Here is a 9,096-nt window from a genome sequence, read left to right on the forward strand (position 1 = left end):
TGTGGGCTGGCAACAATGGCTCTTACACCTTGGGTCAAAAAGACCTTTTAATGTACGCTGGCAATAATGGCTCTTACGCTTTGGGTCGAGACGACCTTTTAATGTAAGCTGGTGACAATGGATCTTACGCTTCGCCCTTAGGCATATATAGTTAACTATTTTGGGTCCGGTCTCCGAATCTGGTTACGACTCGAGCTCATTTTGACCCTCAAGTTTTAAAAATTTTAACTAGCGGCGGTGGCTCTTACGCTTTCAGTCGATGCAACCTTTTAGTGTGCGGCCCTGAGGCTCGTTAGGCTGGCGACAATGGCTCTTACGCTTTGCCCTTAGGCATATGTAGGCTTTGTTTTCCTCTCGTTAAGGACTTTTTGAAATGGTTTTGCCTGACCCGTCGTCGGTTCGGAAAGAACCTCAATTTCAAGTCGTTTGCGGCGACGTTCGAGCACCTTGGAAGGTTTGGCTCGTAGGCTGAGCACCTTGTGATTTGGAGCTGACATGGTCGAAGCACTTTTGCCTGTCGAGGGTAGCCTATTTAACCGGTTCTTTTCGAAGTAAATTTGAAGTAATGGCCTATGATTTTGTAGCGACGGTCGGGCGTCCCCGAATCGCATTAATTCGGCGGGTACAGCCGTATGACCATAGTCATTTGTGTTTGGTCGGAGCCATTTTTGGTCCTGAGTGTAGTAGTTTGGGCGTCTATATCGAGGGTATGCCTTTTTAAGGGTCTTACAAATTTGATATATAGCCTAAAATTTAGGATCGAGTATATGTCTGTAGTAAGGTCTTACAAAATTTTCATGTCGTCGAGGTCTTACAGGTTTTTCATGTCGTTGAGGTCTTACAGGTTTTTCATGTCATTGAGGTCTTACAGTTTTTTCATGTCGTTGAGGTCTTACAGATTTTTCATGTCGTTGAGGTCTTACAGTTTTTTCATGCCGTTGAGGTCTTACAGTTTTTGTTGATACTTGGTACAAGTATGATTCATGCCTTAAGTAGGTCTTACTAGACCGAGTCTGCCCGCTCGGGGTCTTATTGTCACGACCCAAACCAAAGGGCCGCGACGGGCACCCGGTGCCTTACTCAACCGAGTACCAACGTAACATATCTTTCTTATCATACTATCATGAGTAAATGAGCCAGAAAACCCATCATAAGATAACAAGAATATAACATAAGGGAATACTCAACATATGAAGACCCAACATGATATACAAACTTATATATGTGACATACGGGCCTATAAGGCCGACATGACCATTTGTAAACTCAAAACATAAGCCGACAAGGCCATACAAGTATCCATACACCTGACATTTGTCTACAAGCCTCTAAGAGTACATAAAATCATAAAGGTTGGAACAGGGCCCCGCCATACCAATCAATACATATCCAAAGCATACTGACCAAATAGGCAACTCCGGAGCAAGTGGATTGCACCAACACCTTCGCTGAGCTGATAGCCTACTAGGAGGACTGTCAACCTATCAATCGGGACCTGCGGGCATGAAACGCAGCATCCCCAGGAAAAAGGGACATCAGTACGAATAAAGTACCGAGTATGTAAGGCAGGAAAGCATAAACAAGAACAGTAATGTAAAGAGAGATATAGAGGAGATAAAACCTGTAACATCTGAGTGCCTCTAGGGGCTACTGATATGAAATGCATAATACATATATATACATAAACTTTTTAAAACATTCGCCTTTGTGGGCATCATCATCTTCATATCGTATCCAGCCTCAAAGAGGACTCGGTAAAAGTGTACCCGACCATCATAAGGCTCAATAGAATCGTACCCGGCCACGTGGAGCTCGGTAAACCCAACTGATCAGTGGTTGCACAATAGGTGTCATACCCGGCCGACTATAGCTCGGTAGAGTAAAATAGATACTATATATAATGCATGCTAGACTCATGGAATCACCTTCTAAACCTTTTGGAGTGACTTAAGAACATTATGGACATCCATACCCTCAATATGAACCTTAGTAGGATTCAAGGATCATACACACTTGCTTAGAATAATTTTACAAGGAAAGAACAACATGGACAACCTTAGTTGCTAGGAGTATATCTGTTATGAAGTAGCGTATTCATTTCACTTTAGATCATGCCAAAAGAAAGAAAAAAGTGCCTTAACATACCTTAAACCCGTTGAGTCCTTAATCCCTTCCAAGCAACTCCTTAAACAAGTCAACTCAATCCATCATAGTATAAGGAGATTCAAAATCAGTGTTGGGCAAAGGCTAAGTCTATAACTTAAGCTAGTAGCTCGTTTACGTAAATTTGGCAGAATCTCACTTGTAACAAGGGCCTCCTCCATTACCATATACCAACAAAAATGACCCGAGCAATCCATCAATATATAATTATCAATATCAAGACACCATATAACAACAACAAGTCACAACTACATTACGATGGGTGGCAAGCTCCGATTGGAATCCGTATACCCCTTATCAATCCTTATAGACTTCTTAATTCAACATAAAAGTATCATTAACATGATAATGAAGTCATTAATCAATGATTCCAGCCTTATACCAAATATTTATAACAACGAAAATAATCCACAACTTTAACTATCCTCAATTAGCAACTTTATCATGTATAGCCCATCCATTTAACTTAATCAACATCAAGATAACCTTAGGCACAAGCAAGAACACAATATACATACCTCCTATAGTTACTTCAAGTCAAAATCCAAGTTATATTCAGTTTACAACAACCCTCAATAGCAATACAACACCATAGAAGTGACTTAAGCTAATCCAAGTATTATCTTGTAGTTTGTCATCCTAACAACTTAACCAACATACAAGCAAGCTTAAGCACAATTAGTAGGCTGTTATACTCACCTTAGAAAGCAGCAAAAACTTGGAATTTCATCCAAATACAGCCCACAACAATCCTCAATGACAACACAACCTCAAAGAGGTGTTGTTCTTCACTAGAACTAAGTTTTCATGTTGAAATATGGTGTAATCACTTCAAACTCTTGTGGTATTTGTTTAGGAGGGTTAGGAGAAGTTTGTAGACGAATTTTAGTTTAAAAATGAGGAAAAGTAGGCATCCAAATCGTTTATAAATTGAAATAGGTCAACCACCGCCTAAGTGGGTCCCATTGGGAGCTGCTTGCGCGGTCTCGCGAAAATACGAATATCTCTCTACTCCGATGTCGTATTGATGAACGGTTTAATGCGTTAGAAACTAGACTCGTAGATCTTCAATTTAGTAGGTATAACACCCCATGATTCCAAGTATATTTGGAGAAACGCTCAAATACATTTGACCTAAATTTCAGCAAATTTATGAATGTAACTTGTGATGACCTTTGCCAACTCTTGTTCCACAACTTTCTTGCCTTCAAAATGTAGAAAATGAATATCATACGACTAAAATAACTCATAGAATAACCTCCTTATCATGTTAAGAACCCTAGTCTGACCCCAAAGTCATGTTATAAAATTCCAAACTTGTCGACTTTCGACGAAACTTATTTTCTTCAATTGGTTTAGCTTCTAAGATTTACAACCCTCTTGGTACTCGTTATTCATGATCTTAAATATTTGTAACATCCAAGGTAACATGATTAACTTACTTTATTTTTTTCCAAATATAATCTCATTTCCGAGCTTACATCAATGACTTAAGACGTACTCTCACATATGAAAACTTGGGGTGTAACATCATTCCCCCCTTTGGAACATTCGTCCTCGAATGTTGACTGATGCACTTATCAGTTTCATAAACTATGGCTCTTACGAATACTTTAATGCTCATCTTTCCATCTAAGTAACTATTTTGTGAATAAACCCAAATGTTTGGGCATTCCCCCTTTTTAGGCCTTTTTGTCACGCCATGACATGTGGTCGGAATTCTTCCAACATCGTAACATTTACTACCTTATGTCATGCAGTATGTACGACTGTGTCCTTGTATGAGCGCCTAGCGACTTTTCTTCTCTTTTTCATCCATCTTTTAGCCAATCTCTAAACCTCACTTTATGAACATATACATAATTATGACAAGCTGTCCCTCTAGGCATCTATAGGTGTACTGATGTCTGTCGCTTGGTACTTTATCGAACTTAAAACTATTTCTATCTCTTGTTTCATAACCTTGTATATCTATCCTTATGGATTTACTACATCTAGGTAGGTTATACTATACCATAAAACTTACTTCAGTTTATTATTACCGAGGTTTGCTACCCAACTCCAGGTTACTCTCTCGCTGCTTATCCTATATGTATAAATCTAAGTCTTTTAGTGCTTTCTCATTATTATTCATCTTAAGAATAACAAACAAATATCATCTCGTACTTTGGAACTTGTACCCATCTATTGTTTATTCATCTTAATGTTGATCTATAATCTATCACTAATAACTTGCAACCTCTTTCGTAATACACTGTCACTAGGGCTCACATCTTATCGGGGAACATCTGAAGTGATTTTCCTGATCCACTTAGGGATAATACTATACTTCAATAACCGTATTTCATTGCATCCCAACGCGATTCATCTTATGGGGGTATTCTAATCTCGTGCAATTAATGAAATCCTTTTCTCGTTAAATCGTTACTTAATCAAAGGCCTAAGCATCATCCTCTTATCTATCACAATTACACCTTTATTCTACTGCCAGGGCAGCATTCCATCTCTTCTAAATGCACCTAGTTTCAGACTCCTCTGTGTTCATTCAAGTTGTACCGAGCTTTTTATTACATATGAAAATCATTAGCTCCCTTGTTTTGATGGGTTTATTCCTGAGGACATACATATTCTCGTCACCTACTCACTTACCTTTTCATATCCTTACTCCTATCTACCTAAAACCTTGTTGCTCTACAATACTTTACCTTAGCACCTACACCGATCTATTTATACTACTCGCAACCTTCCTTTAACTTGCTAGCACCATAAATTTCCTTTCGTGCCTTCTCAGTTGTCCTTAAATGTAAGCAATTACTTTTGTTGGTCGTTCTATCACTTGTTGCATGAATACTTGGCTTGTCTTTTTGCCCACGAATACTATAATTTCCTGTACCTCATATGATCTCAAACATCACCTTTGACGGCTTTTTTTTACCATTCATTAGCCATGATAGGTGCCACTTTCTTATGGAGTGTATACAATATTGTAGTGAGACTATTGTTACAGGATCATTTACTCTTTAGCTCACTATGCTTAGGTGAAAACCTTCTTCCTTATTTCCTCGGCTAGTCTTTCATTGTAGTAGTTAGGGAGACCTTCTGGCTCTTGTAAAGTTGCGAGCTTGATATATCGTACACCTGAAGGTAATTTTCGTTATTCTTACTCGCCTATAATAATCCTTAGTTACATAAATTTATGCCTTTGTGCTCGTAGGGTTACTTCTAAGCTCAAATTTTTGTTGTCTCCTTAGTGGCACTCTCTCTTATTTTCATAAACCTTAAAAACGGTACCTTTAACTGCCTCAACTCCTATCTGAAATTTTTTTCAAATGATTGCGATCTCGTATCTGCGAGACTGAATTCACTATGCTGCGGTTGACTACATTTATCTTGCATGATCTATTGATTTATCTGTGACCTCTTGTCTAACCATAACTGGGCTCTTCCTGAATCAACTACTAATTACTCGTTGGTCCATTCTTATATATATATATTTGCGACTCCAGAATCCCTCATGGGATATATATTTTGTCTTAACTTATCTCTCGCCACTAGCTCTTGATGTATAAAGTGCCCATTCACACTTATTTATCAATAACATCCTGGACGAAAACTTTTACTGCCTCTCCTCGGTGTCGTGCTTGTATAATGTTCTGTAGTCGCAACATATCTGCAGGAACTGAATAAATGCAACATCATCCCTTTTTCCTTTTTACCACATTTTTCCTTTACCATTCCATAGTTAACTGAATCGCTTAACTCCGACTTAATACCATATCACACCATATTCCCCCCTTTAGGGGAGTACTAAGATTTAGTACTACGACGACTACCTATAGTTGTTTTACCTCTTCATCTTTGGCATCTTTTCACATTATCAATGAACGTTAATCGCCTTATGGTAACCTTTTGTACCAGGGATAACTAAATTTCTTACGCACAAAGGTGACATCTACTGTAACTGGCACACTTAGTCCCTTAAGATTAACTCTGCTCAGAGTGCTTACTTTAGGTAAGCGACTTCCTAAATGGCCTTTAAAGGTTATTCGTCTATTGTCTATTTTATTATTGTTGGAGCACGATCTTTGAAATTCTCACGATGCCGACCATTATCAAATCCTCCGGTCCCTAATTTATGTTCGGTTTTATCTTGTTCACCGGCCCATACTGATTTTTATTACTCTGGGGTCTAACCTTTCCTCCTGGTAATCACGTTGAAGTCATCAACTCATTTCTCGAAATAGGGATATGACTTTATGGCTTATACTCTTTTATTGCCTTAAGGCTTGTCACCTCTTGTATTTTCCTTCACTTGACTATAGACTCTGTCATCGTGTCATATTTTGATTTACTGTTATCACCCTTATATCACATCTTACTCATGATGCTTCATTTATTTTCTTTTTATTCTCCGAATAATATTCTTTTTGTCTATCACTTTATTCTGAAAACTTCAACAAAAAGTTCTTTCCCTTTAAGCTCCCCTAGCTTCATCTCACTGGCTCTTTGGAATGCCTAACATTCTTTTTTTTACTCGGGGCTAGAGTCATACTAAGGTAAATATTTGTCCCTTCTAGGATCCCACTGCTTATCTTCTAAAATTTCTGAATATTCCAGTATTCGTATCTGATTGTACTACTCTAGAGTTCACCATCTGGGTATCTTAGAAGAAGATCTATTACCACATTTGCACTATCTTTTGGAAACGTTAGTTAATGATAACAATCCATCCACAATTTTTGGGTTACTCTAACTCCAACTGGATCCTGATATCCCATCTTTCTCTTAAATAATATCTGTTAGCTCCCATAGAACATAACTGAGATGGATGTGGCCAATTGTACTTACCTCTGTCATTGATGAAGGTTCCAAAATACTTATATTTCTCTGCCTGATTTGAAAATATTGATAATCTTCATTATCTGGGTGCCTCGTACCCCTCTTCACCTTACTTCTTTTACTTGTTGAAACTTGTGTCTAGCTTCTGAATCCCTCATAGATTTTCACCATATTCATGAATAGATATCCTTGCCTTAAGGCTCCTTATTAAGAAGCATACACATCTTAGTACACACATGATCTGTTGAAGACCTCACATTTACTCATCATAAGCATGATGTGAAATCAAGTTCCTCTAACTCAACTCTTCCACATCCACATGCAATCTCTTACCAACTATCTTTGTGGATAAGGTATCGTTGTATTACGACTAAAGTCAAATTTAGGAGTTTGAATTCTTACAACTGAGCTCTACTACACGATCTAGAGTAAGAAGAAAGAGTGATAGACCTAAATGTCCTGTAGCCTCCTACTTATAAGTATGGTACACAATACACCCATAAACAAGACTCTACTAGACATGGCTTGTAGACTCCCTAGGACAGAACTGCTCTGATACCACTTCTGTCACGACCCAAACCGAAGGGCCGCGATGGGCACCCGGTGCCTTACTCAACCGAGTACCAACATAACATATCTTTCTTATCATACTATCAGGAGTAAATGAGCCAGAAAACTCGTCATGAGATAACAAGAATAAAACATAAGGGAATACTCAACATATGAAGACCCGACATGATATACAAACTTATATATGTGACATACAGGCCTATAAGGCTGACATGACCATTTATAAACTCAAAACATAGGCCAACAAGACCATACAAGTATCCATACACCTGACATCTGCCTACAAGCCTCTAAGAGTACATAAAATCATAAAGGTAGGGACAGAGCCCCGCCATACCAATAAATACATATCCAAAGCATACTGACCAAATAGGCAACTCCGGAGCAAAAGGAGTGCACCAACACCTTCGCTGAGCTGATAGCCTACTAGGAGGACTGTCAACCTATCAATCGGGACCTGCGGGCATGAAACGCAGTGTCCCCAGGCAAAAGGGATGTCAGTACAAATAAAGTACCGATTATGTAAGGCAGGAAAGCATAAAAAAGAACAGTAATGTAAAGAGAGAGATAGAGGAGATATTACCTGTAACATCTGAGTGCCTCTAGGGGCTACTGATATGAAATGAATAATACATATATATACATAAACGTTTTAAAACATTCGCCTCTGTGGGCATCATCATCCTCATATCGTACCTGGCCTCAAAGAGGACTCGGTAAAAGTGTACCTGACCATCATAAGGCTCGGTAGAATTGTACCCGGCCACATAGAGCTCGGTAAACCCAACTGATCAGTGGTTGCACAATAGGTACCGTACCCGGCGACTATAGCGCGGCTCGGTAGAGTAAAATAGATATTATATATAATGCATGCTAGACTCATAGAATCACCTTCTAAACCTTTTGGAGTGACTTAAGAACATTCTGGACATCCATACCCTCAATATGAACCATAGTAGGATTCAAGGATCATACACACTTGCTTAGAATAATTTTATAAGGAAAGAACAACATGGACAACCTTAGTTGCTAGGAGTAGATCCGTTATGAAGTAGCGTATTCATTTCACTTTAGATCATGCCAAAAGAAAGAAGAAAGTGTCTTAACATACCTTAAACCCGTTGAGTCCATAATCCCTTCCAAGCAACTCTTCAAACAAGTCAACTCAATCTATCATAGTATAAGGAGATTCAAAATCAGCGTTGAGCAAAGGCTAAGTCTATAACTTAAGCTAGGATCTCGTTTACATAAATTTGGGCAGCATATCCCTTGTAACAAGGGCCTCCTCCAATACCATATACCAACAACAATGACCAGAGCAATCCATCAATACATAATTATCAATATCAAGACACCATATAACAACAACAAGTCACAACTACATTACGACGAGCGGCAAGCTCCGATTGGAATCCGTATACCCCTTATCAATCCTTATAGACTTCTTACTTCAACATAAAAGTATCATTAACATGATAATGAAGTCATTAATCAATGATTCCAGCCTTATACCATATATTTATA

The sequence above is a fragment of the Nicotiana tabacum genome, chromosome 3 (genome assembly GCF_000715075.1).
Source record: "Nicotiana tabacum cultivar K326 chromosome 3, ASM71507v2, whole genome shotgun sequence".
Classification (NCBI taxonomy): domain Eukaryota; kingdom Viridiplantae; phylum Streptophyta; class Magnoliopsida; order Solanales; family Solanaceae; genus Nicotiana; species Nicotiana tabacum.